The sequence below is a fragment of the Loxodonta africana genome, chromosome 8 (assembly GCF_030014295.1).
Source record: "Loxodonta africana isolate mLoxAfr1 chromosome 8, mLoxAfr1.hap2, whole genome shotgun sequence".
Classification (NCBI taxonomy): Eukaryota; Metazoa; Chordata; class Mammalia; order Proboscidea; family Elephantidae; genus Loxodonta; species Loxodonta africana.
In genome coordinates, this window is record NC_087349.1 from 34,759,942 (window position 1) to 34,772,693 (window position 12,752).

General features: G+C 38.4%; 1 pseudogene; it reads right to left on the reverse strand.

Moving 5' to 3' along the window:
- Positions 1-5,978: 5,978 nt before the first annotated feature.
- LOC135232300 (telomeric repeat-binding factor 1-like) lies at positions 5,979-7,082 on the reverse strand (annotated as a pseudogene).
- Positions 7,083-12,752: the final 5,670 nt, after the last annotated feature.

Sequence of the window (12,752 nt, forward strand, 5' to 3'; positions counted from 1 at the left end):
CAAGTTTTGAGGAACCGTGTTGCCCTTAGTAACTATCAAGTATAACTTCTTCCCAGGTGAAGGTCAACTGGCAAATGACCAGAGTCTTGGCCTTCATGTCCATAATTTACTAAATGCCCTCTGGCTTACTGGGTGTAAGGAACACTGGGTTTCTCCGCAATATCTGTTACTCCCTTCTTTTTGCTGGTAGTGCCAGACTTGACTCAGGGAAAGGTGACCCTAATTAAATTCTGATTGTTCTAAGCTCATCAATATGATAAATGTCCTAGGAAGCAAGTGTGAAGACTGCAGAAAACAAGGGTTTCCTTGTTTCTAAGAAGGAGATTGGGAAAGACCTTCCTTTTTCTCCCTACAGAAGGTACCATGTACGAATGTGTTGCCAGAACTATTCCAGTCATCTTATGTCTATCAGCATAGCCATCACAATGAAGATGTCGGACCAAGGAAAGATGGAACACACTTGAGGACTTTGATGACGTTTTGAAACTTGTGCCCTGACAAACCTCCAAACCTTTCCTACCTCTTGATTTACCGTTGTTAGGTGAAATAACCCATTTCCTTATTGGTTAAGATCATTTGAGTTGGAATTTTCTGTTTTTTGTAGATAATCACTTTCTAACTGATACCATCAGCTTGAGACTTTACTTTTGCAAATTAATTCCCACAACTTTGACAAGTGATTACACAAAAGTGGATATAACTGGGTTGTTCCTTGTCTTATTAAGCAGTGTATAACGGTGAAGGCAGGTTTCCATCTTGTATCATTCCCCATGATCGGATATTATGTTCTGTAATTGGACATTTATGCCAAGCTAAGAATGGGATATATATATAGAGAGAGAGAGATTCCTAGTCTCCGATCCATTCTATTGGATCTATAGAAACTTAGCTTAAGCAGAATTTTATAACCTTTTCTGTGAACAGCTGTGACCATTTCCCCCCTCAGCCTGTAATGTAAAATTTTGTCCCAGGAGAACCTGATTTTTCTTTCTTTATATATTCTCACTATTTTACTTTTTCTGTTTTAGCAATACCATCTTAGCAAATGATAACAAATCTAGAACTATATGCACAGGTAAGAAGCTGTTATGGGGGAACCAATGGGCTATGGATTGCTGAAATCCTGCCTAAAATGAATGGTTGTACTTTTCTCAGGGAGAATAAGAAAAGAATGTCACCCCAAAAAATTACCTATATATTGTAAGTGTCCTTACAGAGCTCAAAGGTTCCAAACACCTCATTTTATTTAATAAACAGCATATTGTCTCTATTTAGACTTGCTAAGACGTTAAACTGCAAAAAAAAAAAAGGGGGGCAGGGAAGAAAATAGAAAATCTTACTTTATGCATTGTCCAAATGTCTTTTGGTGAAGCTTAAATAATATCTGATGGCTATTTATACTAATTCCATTGTCAAATCTAATAATGTGCCAATGTTATATTGTATAGATTCACTCGGATCAAATGTAAACAGTGCCTGTGAGTGATGCGAATACATTAGCACGCTGTAAATGAAATTCATTATATATGAACTGCCAGCTCTGCTCTAGGACCCTTGTGATAATAAGATGTTGCTCCCCTTGAAGCTTTCCCAGTAAGTAACCATTTCTAATAAACAAAATAAAATATAGATCCCTAGAATACTTAATAGTTCTTCCATTGATAAAAATATATCTTTCAAAAAGTAAAGAATGTATCTCAAAAGTAGAGTCCTTCATATTGCTTAATCTAGAAGCTATTTCTATCTTGTTCTTTGGAGTTTTTTTTTCCCCCATTACAACTGCCCACCACAACCCTTTTAAAGGACAGGTTCGGAGGCTGAAGTGCTAGATCATATTGTTACAATTACTCAACTGTTGGATTTCCCTTGGTCTGAAAAAAAAAAAAAGATTTTATTTCATATAAAATGTATAAATGATGCCAAATTCCTATTTGAAGTTGTTAGACTGTGATTACTAGTAGAACTATAACCTTACTTATGCAAATCACTAGGGTTCATGGTAAGTCTGACATTTACAGAATTAATGAACTAAATAATTAAGTGACCTAGTAAGCGAATTGGTAAACCAGAACTATTAATCTTTTAATGAATTCTTTACTATCACTTAAATAATAAATTTTTTGCATAATTTTAAAGGATTACAGTAAAGAAACATTAGAATAGAAAACCCATTATGTGAAGGAACGTTACTTTTATAAATCTGTCATTATGTCTCTTTTTATTGAATTCATTTCTATTCAGGTTTAGAAAAGTGGCAATTCCTATATTGGTGACTAACAGTCCCCGACTTCGAAGTTTTTTTTTTCCCCCTCACTGAGACAGAAGGGTTTAGGATCATTTACTGCTTCAGAAAACCACAGCCTAAAATGAGTAATTAGCATACAACTATAATTTCAGAAATCCCCTATTTGATGGTGTGCATCACATGTGTTTCAGAATTTCCAAGCTCTCGTAGGTTAACTGGCACATAAAATAAGGCCTCTGCACTGATTCTCTTCAAAAAGCATTCTCCAAAAATGACTCTTTACCTTTCTCTTCAAAAAGCATTCTCCAAAAATGACTCTTTACCTTTCTCTTCAAATATCCTTTAAAAAAAAAAAAAATCAGATCACAAGTACTAAAATAACTCTACTGGATTGAACACAAATTTTAGAACATTGAAATGTCTGGGGTTGTATCAGTCAATAATGAGAAGAAGGTAAAAAGATTAGGTTGGGTCTCTGGTATCCATGCTAATTGCTCAAAAGGTAGAACGAGGGATTACTGAATCATAAGTATTCAATACTTTCCACGAGGAGGAAAAAAAGGTAAATGTTTAAATCAAAAGAAGAAAGGACAGAAAAAGTGATGGCTACAATGGTTTTCTCAACCCATATGAAAGAAGAAACTGATTGTTATTTAAATTTTAAATGATTACAATAAAAATAAGTGTCCGTGTCACAACTATCATGTACTGTGCTAAACACAAAGGGTCATACAGAAGAAAAAGAAGCTTCGGTTCACAAATTTAAGATTATAATCTATGTGAGGAGACAACTAAACCATCCAACCAGCCAACTGTCATCAAGTCGATTCCAATTTATGGTGACCTATGTGTTTCAGAGTAGAACTGCCCTCCATAGGATTTTCATGGCTGTGGTCTTTCAGAGGAGACAACAAATACACACAAAAGTAATAACAAGCTCTACATATTCTATGGGGCAGTTCTACTCGTCCTATAGGGTCGCTATGAGTTGGAATCGACTCGACGGCGCTGGATAATCTGGGATAAGAGAAGTAATAATAGGTAGTCAGCAAATATTTGTTGAATGCATCACATAATAGGTAGCCAATAAATACTTGTTGAATGCATGAAGCACAAACTTGCATGACGCAGAGGTTACATCCTATAGCTTTTAGACAGGGGATCAATCTGAGTAGCTTTAGTCAGCAAATCTAGGCATCCGCGAACCTCTGTTTCTGGCTGTATGACAGGTGACATATCCTGAAAAAGCTTCCTGATAAATAACACCTAGAAATGCTGCATAAAATATAGTAGTATTTTAAATGCAGAGCTGAACTTGCAATAAATTCAATTCCCATGGGCCACAGATGAAGAATTGCAGACCAGTGTGGCAAACTGAAGCTGACCCAATAGCTGCCCTTGAGGCATTTGCCCGTTCTGATCCCCAGTAGCCTCACAGGGATAGGACAATGCCTTGGGTCTGCACACAGAGCAGAGAGTTGGAGCAGAGACCCCCCACACAAAACTGGGCCTTTCAAAAAGCTAGACAGTCAGTTCAACAGTAGGCTGAGAAAAAGAAATCTTTACGCTGGTAAATGAAATTGAAAAAGATTTGTCTTGTTCAAGGACTGTTGTTAGCTGCCCTCCAGTTAGTCACCAGTTCATGACAACTCCATATACAATGGAACGAAATGCTAACAGGTCCCACACCATCCCCATGATCAGTTGCAGATTGGACCCTTGTGATTCATAGAGTTTTCACTGGCTTCTTTTTTTTTTTTTTAAATAATTTTTATTGTGCTTTAAGTAAAAGTTTCCAAATCAAGTCAGTCTCTCACACAAAAACCCATATATACCTTGCTACACACTCCCAATTACTCTTCCCCTAATGAGACAGCCTGCTTTCTCCCTCCACTCTCTCTTTTCACGTCCTTTTCACCAGCTTCTAACCCCCTCCACCCTCTCATCTCCCCTCCAGGCAGGAGACGCCAACATAGTCTCAAGTGTCCACCTGATCCAAGAAGCTCACTCCTCACCAGCATCCCTCTCCAACCCATTGTCCAGTCCAGTCCATGTCTGAAGAGTTGGCTTCGGGAATGGTTCCCGTCCTGGGGCAACGGAAGGTCTGGGGGCCGTGAACACTGGGGTCCTTCCAGTCTCAGTCAGACCATTAAGTCTGGTTTTATGAGAATTTGGGGTCTGCATCCCACTGCTCTCCTGCTCCCTCAGGGGTTCTCTGTTGTGTTCCCTGTCAGGGCAGTCATCGGTTGTAGCCGGGCACCATCTAGTACTTCTGGTCTTGGGATGATGTAGTCGCTGGTTCATGTGGCCCTTTCTGTCTCTTGGGCTCATAATCACCTTGTGTCCTTGGTGTTCTTCATTCTCCTTTGATCCAGGTGGGTTGAGACCAATTGATGCATCTTAGATGGCTACTTGCTAGCGTTTAAGACCCCAGACGCCACTCTTCAAAGTGGGATGCAGAATGTTTTGTTAATAGATTTTATTATTCATTGGCTTCTTTTTGAAGTAGATTGCAGACCTTTCTTCCTAGTCCTTCATAGTCTGGAAGCTCTGCTGAAACCTGTTCAGCATCATAGCAACATGTAAGCCTCCACTGACAGAAGGGTACTGGTTGCACATGCTTGCTTTAAGCCTAAGAAACAGGTTGCTATTGAGTCGATTCTGATTCATGGCAACCCCATGTGTTTCAGAGTAGAACTGCACTCCATAGGGTTTTCATGGCTGTGCATTTTTGGAAACACATCACGAGGCCCTTCCTCTGAGTACACCTCTGGGTTTCAAGCAGCAACTTTTTTATTAGTAACCCAGTGCTTAACCTTTTACACCTCTCAAGGACTCTACTCTAGGCCTAGGCTTTACATGAAGTCTCCTCAGAGAAATTTTAACCTTAGGCCTGCCTTCATTTGGATTTGGTGACCAAATTTACACTTTCTGTGAAGGTTGGGAAATCCCAAGCCAAGAAATCACATAAATTGTTCCCAGGTTGACAGCACTGTAGGACACTCAACAGAAGCAATGTGAACCTTCTTGTGAAGAACCTACCTTTAATCCAGGTCCTGAAAGATTCCTACCAGGGAAATTGTGCTAGAATAGGCTATCTCTGGAAAATTACAAAACATACATGAAACACAATTCTTTGTATGAAGTGAAATTTGAACTATAGAAGATTTATTTAGCAGTAAAGAGGACAAAAGGGTCACCAGGAGCTAGAAAAACTTGGATGAATTCCCAAAGTGGGGTGATTTTATGGTCCTGAAATGGCGAGGACAGCAATCAGAGCAGAGAGTAAATGACAGAGATGCCTATTCTTTCGTTAGCTTGTGGAAGGCCTTGCATTTCAAAAGAAGTTATTCCACTGAATAAGTGAAAAAAGACTCAGAACAATGGGTATGTCTAAAAATGGCCTTAGTTCACCTGACGAGCTGAAAAGTTCATATTAAAGAAATGATTAGTGATTTGGCAACTGGATTGAAAAACTTCAAACTTTTTTTTTTTCATGTTTTCGTTCCTTTTTTTTTTTTTAAATTGGACTCTGGTTTTGGGGTGGGAGTATTAAATGCAGCAGGGTTCAGCAATTTTACATTTTATCAAAGTAAAAAGATTCTTAGAATATAATGATGTCATGTAATTTTTCTCATAGTACAAATCCTCAAATTAACTAAATGATTTTGTTTCACAGAAAGAATACCGTAATGTTTTAAACAAAAATTTCAAAATATGTCAAAAACCAAACCGCCAAAAAAACCAAACCCATTTGCCCCTGAGTTGATTCCGACTCATGGCAACCCTATCGGACAGAGTAGAACTGGCCCTTAGGGTTTCAAAGGAGCACGTGGTAGATTTGAACTGCCAACCTTTTGGTTAGCAGCCGAGCTCTTCACCACTACACCACCAGGGTTTCCTGTCAAGAACCAGTAAGTTTAAAACAGATGCAGTGATGAAAATACTTAACTGTCCATCTTTTCTCAAGTTTTTACAAACACATTCAGTCTTCACTGTTTGAGCAAATCAGATTTTGTTTCTTCATAGTCCTCCATCTGTCTTTCAACATGACACTTGTTCAGTTGTTGAGTTTATAATGTAATAAATAGTATTTTAGATCAGTTTTCTACTCCATAATTCCTCAGACCAGACCTCAGATTTTTGTCTTCTTCCCAAATCCATGCCTTTTTTCCCTAGATCATTTTTTTAATAGAAGTTATTGTTTGCTTGTTTAAAACACATATTCTCTTGCTTTCAGTGGCTCTCCTACTTTTTCCTTTTTCTTTCCTGCACTTTGAAGAGTTTCCACTCTTTCCTCTTTCTCATCAAGATCTTGTCAGCTTCTGTGCTTAAACTTAAATAAGAAGAGATTCTTGTGAGACAGCATAAGAATTTGGGTCACCAAATATTCTTTCAAAGAATTCTGCTTCCTTAAAATTTCTGTTTTCTATACAAACAGCTATAGCCTGAATTTTAATTAAATTCTGTACGTCTTCATGAAATTTGTCATGTTCCTTTTCAACTGAAGCCTAAATCATCAGGGCTGTTTCCAAGGGTGTAATTTGCTCATCACTTTCAAACTGTGCATCAAGTGTTTTTCCTGCTGCAATTCTTGTCAAAAACTGACATATGTATATAGTTCTCAATCAATAAGCAGTTAGACTGGACAGTCCATGAATAATAGCCTCAGCACTGCCTCAGGTCAGTGGAAGTCGTCAGCGTGGCCACAGTGGAAGGCTTCACAAAGCCTCCAGCCAGCACCACAGCCTTGGACACCAGACACGTGTCCTCCTCCTCCTTGGTCCCCACCTGCACCTGGTGCTTGCCCCGGGTTGTCTTTGGTTGTTTTGGCCATCTAGTCCAATGAGCAGGAGCAGGGAAGCGGGGTGTCCGAACCTTTCCCATGTGCATGCTACTGTGGGCTTGAAGCCCAACCCAAGCATTTTTTATAAAAATGATTTTCCTTTAGCCAACATTTAAAACAGCCCACTTGGCTTGAGCATTTCTTTTTAGCTCTTGGGTTTGCTACTTATTGAGTTCATGGTTGGTTGGACCAGAAGGCAAACAAATGGCAGGGCAACTGTTTGGAAAAGAAATTAAGAACCAGGTAAAGGCACTGTCATAAGAGAAAGTTCTCAAGCTTAAGTATTTTAAGATTTTTGCCCTAAACTACACAACCTCCTCAGGCAGGGACTCGGGGCCATTAAATGCATTTTTGCCCTTCAGACTGCTCTTATTGCTTCTGTGAAAGTGTAAGATGAAAAAACTGACAACACTTTCGTTTAGTGCTCTGAACATACCAAGTTGCTGCTGAGTAGATGCCGACTCATGGTGACCCATGTGTGTCTAAGTAGAACTGTGCTCCATAGGGTTTTCAATGCCTGATTTTTCGGAAGTAGGTTACCAGACCTTTCTTCTGGGGTGCCTCTGGGTTAGCAGCCAAGCATATTAACCTTTTGCACCACCCAGGGACACCACTTTGAACATACAAAGAATTCAGTAAATATTATTTTAATTAACCATTGCATAAACTATCTCTCAAGGTCTAAGGAACATTCTTGCCCATTAATTTATGGACTCAGAAGAGGAAGGTACCCAAGCACTATCAGGCAAGGCAGCTGATGGCTTGCCGGGGGCAATGCCCCCACTGGCTTTTGCCTTGCTGTGGATAGGATGAACTGGACATTCCATAAAGGGTTTGCATTGGTTTCCTAGGGTTACTGTAATAAAATATCACAAAGTAGGTGGCTTTAAACAACGGAAATTTATCGTCTTACAGTTCTGAAGGCTAGAAGTCCAAATCAGGGTATCAGCTGTGTCAATTCCTTCTGAGACAGAAACTGTTTCACACCTCCCTCCTAGCTTCTGGTAGCTCCAGGCATTCCTTGGCTTGCAACTGTCATAGCATCACAGGGCGTCCTTCCTCTGGCTCCATGTCTCTGTGTATCTCCTCCTCTTTTACAAGGGCACAAATCATAAAAGATTAAGACCTACCCTGTCGTTGTTATTGTTGTGTGCCATCGAGTTGATTCCAACTCATAGTGACCGTATATGACAGAGTAGAATTGCCCCATAGGGTTGCCTAGGCTGAAGACTTTACAGGAGCAGATTGCCAGGTCTTTTCTCCCACAGAATCGCCAGTAGGTTCAGACTGCCAACCTTTTGATTAGCAGCCAAGAGCACTAAACCATTGTGCCACCAGGGCTCCTTAAATACCCACCCTACTCCAGTATAACTTCATGTTGACCTAAGTAATAACATCTTTGAAGATCCTATTGCCAAATAGGATCATATTCACAGGTATAGGAGTATAACATTTTGGGGGGCCAACCTGTATTTTTTTAACCTGTAACACTTTTTTAAATTCAAAGGCTCTTTCTGAGAATATGATAAACTACATATTCCTCAGAATACAACTGGACGTGGCACCATACTAAAAAGTCAATGTATGCCTATTGTTAAACTCAGGGATGGTGGAATAAGAACCAATGGAAAATCCAGGTTTAGGTTAGGATAGATTTCAGAGCGGATTCCAGCTTTCTCCAGAATTTCTGGGTGGAGCAAACGGTTAAGGAGCTCAGCTGCTAACTGAAAAGTTGGAAGTTTGAGTCTACCCAGAGGCACCCAGAAGAAAGGCCTAATGATCTACTTCCAAAAACATCAGCCATCAAAAACCCTATGGAGCACAATTCTACCCTGATACCCGTGGGGTCACTATAAGTCGGAATTGACACAACGGCAACTGGTTTGGGCCTGGCTTTCTCCAGGGGAATTTCTTGTCTTCTGGTTTGATGTTCAGTGGAACTTACACTTTGAAAAACAGCCTGTGATATCATGTTTTTCCATAAAGTACTTTCCTTTCACATTATTTTACTCAATTTAGGAAACTTTTCAAATAGACTCTCAGTTTCATTTAATTTAGTCATTTACTCCAAGTACACTGAGGAATCAGTATTTTTAAGTTATAAATGCCATCTTAGTCATAGATGTTTCCATACTTAATAACACTCTGTCACCAACCTAACCCTTTAACTCGGGTTCAATCCAGTTGTTCTCAGTGATTATTGTGTCAATGGACATGAGGTCATGTGGCAGTATGTATTATTTCTACACAAGGATTCCGGCAAGAACTATCAGCAGGTGAGGGAAGACAACCGATAATTTATAAGTGAAAATAAACGTTTCTCATTTCACTGGAAGCGGTTTTGACCAAAGCTGCAAAGATAAGTATATTAACATCAGAAGATCTACAAACTTGAGAAAAAATACTTATAGAAAACCGTCAATCTCATATTTTCAATATGTGAAACTTAGAAATGATCCAAAAGTTGTGTGTATATTTGCACAAGTGTTTCTCATGCTTAACAGGTGCCATGGATTGAACTGTGTCCCCCAAAAATATGTGATGTAAATCCTAACCTGTATGCCTGTAGTTATAATCTCATTTGGGAACAGACTGTCTTTATTATGTTAATGAGGCAGCATTAGTATAGGGTATGTCTTGAGTCAATCTCTTACAAAATATACAAGGTGCAGATTAAGCTAGCAGAGATGGGAGAAGACAGATGCCAAGTCAGATGGAGATCTCCAAGGAACAAGGAAAAAGAAGCTGAAGAGGCAAGGACCTTCCCCCAGAGCAAACAGAGAGAGATAGTCTTTCCCTAGAGCTGGTACCCTGAATTCTGACTTATAGCATCCTGAACTGTAAAAATATAAATTTCTCTTTCTTAAAGCCATCTACTTATGGTATTTCTATTATAGCAGCGCTAGATAACTAAGACAGCAGGTATTTATAGTCTCAACTTGTTCAAAAGAGCCAGAAGAGGAAAAAAATTGTTGTATCACTTTCAATATTTAATTCATAAGCTCTCATTTTGGCTGGCTTTTTGAACAATGGAATTATCTATCCTAAAGGTCAAATCAGTGGTGTCATCTCATAGCGATGTCATAAATACAATGTTGCTTAAGATGTTTTAAGACTTGGATTGAAATTGTAGCTGTACCAACAAAAGGAAGATCAAAAAGGGGAACTTGAGAAAGAGTTCTATGAAAAGAATCCTTGGCATAAGACCATATCCATCTGTGGGCACTATATTTGACCATAGACTAGAGAACTGTCGTTATGATTAATTCCCATGTCTGCTGCTGAATCGATCATGCAGTGATCTGCATTGATTATTAAGGTGACTGAAATAACCAGATCAGACATGGCTTACCAGTGCAAATTGGCTAATTCATCAACACATAAAGACTTCACAAGAAATGTTAGTGATTGTCATATATCACTGGGAAAAGAATTACCCTATACTTATCAAATCTGCCAAGCCCATTTTTACAGACACATACTGTATGTTTAAAATAAACAATTTTACCATAGAACTGTAGACTTGATGTCTTTCAGAATAGTAAAAACCTGTATTTAATCTTCAGTCACTCAGGTATAAATCAAAAAAATCTGCCTTTCCACAGTTGAACTGCCTCTCAAAAAAATCACTGAGGCCATCTACTCTTTTAATACAACCTGCTGGTTAGTTACTCAAAGGTTGCAATTTTTGGTCATTCTAAAACCCCCAGCCCCAAACCCACTGCCGTCAAGTTGATTCCAACTCGTAGCAACCCCATAGGGTTTCCAAGGCTGTGAATCTCTATGGAAGCAGACTGCCACATCTTCTTCCCTCAGAGCCGGTGGTGGTTTCAAACCTCTGATCTTTCAGTTAGCATTTGATTGCTTTAACCACTGCACCACCACGGCTCCTTAGTCTAAAACCAGCCAAATTCTAATGGTAATGGATGTTCATGATCAATTTCCTGAGACTCTGAGCTTAATGTGAAACAAAATTAACTTGGAAAAATCCACTTGTATTTCTACCCATTTCCGATAAAAACGTTTGGCACTTAATATTACTACTCAACTAGATAAATTAGAAAGTTAATTTAGAAGTTAAAATATTGTCCCAACGTGATCATCAGAAATCTCAGTTCTGAATCCAAAGAAAAATTACGAAGAAAAAAAAAAAGGCACCATAACAATGAAGAATTGGTTCCCAGATTAATCCCATTCTGTGCTTCTGTGAGGTACGTATGTGTCGGTAAACGCATATGTCTCTTTTATTCTAATATACAATTTAAAAAGAAGGAAAAAAAAATGTGCTGGAGAACAAAGAAAATTTAACAAACTCAAAATTAAGAAGAAAGCCATAAGAACTTTCAAATTTGTGTTACTAGCAAATGCAAAGATTAGTTTTGAAGGCCCAGGTCCACTGGGAATTAGCGCACTCCAAATTCATGGATTCATGGGAACTCTTCTCCAAGATATTCCGTACCTAGTCTATGTGCCTCCCACTTTGTAAAGTATCTCTCAGTCTCCAGTTACATTGTATCAGAGAAGTGTCAAGGTTTACTGTAAGGAAATATTTTTAGATAGATGAAAACCTTTGACACAGTGATAAATTAAGAGAGCCCAATAAGCATTGTTTGGAGAAGAGCTCCTCATACTTGTTTCACCTGTTTTTGAAAAACAAATACAGCATGATTCCAAATTATTTCCAACAGTAGCCAAATGCCAACTATTTAGATTGGCTCGACTCAGCACATGCTGGGACTCCCCATGCTACTTGTGTCTTCAAAAAGAAGCTCTTCAGATTGGCGGTGAGGGAATATTGCCTTTGAACATTTAAGTAACATGCAAAGAGAGGGGAAAAAAAGCTATAAATGCTAATAATTAAAAAGTAAATGAATAATACCCAACGTAGAATACTTGAAAAGGCATGGTAGATTTTTACATTCCCAGAAAGTGGCAGCCAGATGTGTTAAGCTCCCTGCAATATTCTCAGCTTCTGCTAATATTTGCAGTGAGAAGTACACAATTGAGAGGAAATAGCAGGGTAATTTTAGTAAAAAAAGAAATCGCTACAACTGGCAGAGAAAAAAAAAAATGCTTGAATATTCCAGAAAGTTTGCTTCACGTCTCCATTTTAAGGTATAGTTCTAGAAAGAGACTTAAAGAGGAAAGGATTTAGCGAAAGTGGGCAGGAGGAGGAGAGGAAAGGATGAAACCAACATTCCTTTTCAAAAAAAGGCATAATACAATTTAGCAACAGTTTAGAAATTATTATGACTTAGTATCTGAGCAATGAATGGGGACAGCAGTATAATACATAATATTCTAAAGATGACAGCAAAGAAACAAAGTCTTACAATCATCTCTTAAGACCAATAACTTTTAAAATACTGTAATTTGTGCCTGCCAGTTTATGAGTAACAATGATAAGAGATAAATATCTTCTCTAAATATTTTTATACACTGAATATATATATATATAGTGTGTGTGTGTGTGTGTATATATATATTTATTTATTTATCCCATAGTTGAAAATATGATTTAGGAATGTAACTCAAACCTCAAACAAAGTCTATACATAATCTGACTTAAAATAATAAAACCAAATTAGAAACTGAAATGTTTAACCTTCTAAACTCCACCGAGCATAATGATGGAGTGACATAAGTTTGATTTATGAGCCT